Raw genomic sequence first — 1,433 nt, 5'->3', positions numbered from 1 at the left:
GCAAGATTTGGGATTGGTGGACGAAATTGTAATTCGTACTCTTTGTACTTGTATGAAATTTAATTTGAGATAATAGCTCTTTACTATGTGTGGTCACAACTCCGTTCAACTAACCAGCAAGTGTACTGGGTCGTCCAAGTAATAAACCTTACGTGAGTAAGGGTCGATCCCACAAAGATTGTTGGTATGAAGCAAGCTATGGTCATCTTGTAAATCTCTGTCAGGCGGATTTAAATAAATTATGGAATTTGGAAAATCAAATAATAGTAAATAAACATAAAATAAGGATAAAGTTACTCATGTATTTCCATGATGGGAATTTCAGATAGGTGTATGGAGATGCTGTGCTTCTCCTGAATCTCTGCCTTCCTACTGCTTCATCCAATCCTTCTTACTCCTTTCCATGGAAAGCTGTATGTAGGGCATCACCATTGTTAATGGCTACATCCCATCCTCTCAGCGAAAAAGGTCCAAATGCTCTGTCATAGCACGGCTAATCATCTGTCGGTTCTCGATCAGGTTGGAATAGAATCCCTTGATTCTTTTGCGTCTGTCACTAACGCCCAGCCGTCAAGAGTTTGAAGCTCGTCACAGTCATTCAATCCTAGAATCCTACTCGGAATACCACAGACAAGATTTAGACTTTCCGGATTCCCATGAATGCCGCCATCAATCTAGCTTATACCACGAAGATTCTGTTTAAGGAATCTAAGAGATACGCGCCCGGCCTAAGGTAGAACACAAGTGGTTGTCAATCACGTGCGTTCATAGGTGAAAATGATGATGAGTGTCACGGATCATCACATTCATCAAGTTGAAGTGCAACGAATATCTTAGAATAGGAATAATTCGAATTGGATAGAAAATAATAGTAATTGTATTGAAACTTGAGGTACAACAGAGATCCACACCCTTAATCTATGGTGTGTAGAAACTCCACCGTTGAAAATACATAAGTGAAAGGTTCAGGAATGGCCGAATGGCCAGCCCCCCCAAAACATGATCAATAGTCTCCTCAGATGAAGAATAAAATAAAATTGAGACCAAAGATGTCTAATACAATAGTAAATTATCCTATTTATACTAGACTAGCTACTCGGGTTTACATGAGTAAGTAATTGATGCATAAATCCACTTCCGGGGCCCACTTGGTGTGTGTTTGGGCTGAGCTTGATCTATCCACGAGCTGAGGCTTCTTTTGGAGTTGAACACCAAGTTGTAATGTGTTTTGGGCGTTCAACTCCGGGTCGTGACGTGTTTCTGGCGTTTTACTCCAGACAGCAACATGGAACTGGCGTTGAGCGCCATTTTACGTCATAAATTCACGAATAAAGTATGAACTATTATATATTTCTGGAAAGCTCTGGATGTCTACTTTCCAACGCCATTGAGAGCGCGCCATTTGGAGTTCTATAGCTCCAGAAAATCCATTT

Source organism: Arachis duranensis, chromosome 6 (assembly GCF_000817695.3).
Source record: "Arachis duranensis cultivar V14167 chromosome 6, aradu.V14167.gnm2.J7QH, whole genome shotgun sequence".
Taxonomy (NCBI): Eukaryota; Viridiplantae; Streptophyta; class Magnoliopsida; order Fabales; family Fabaceae; genus Arachis; species Arachis duranensis.
The sequence above is the reverse complement of the archived record's forward strand: the minus strand, read 5'-3'. Positions refer to the sequence as shown.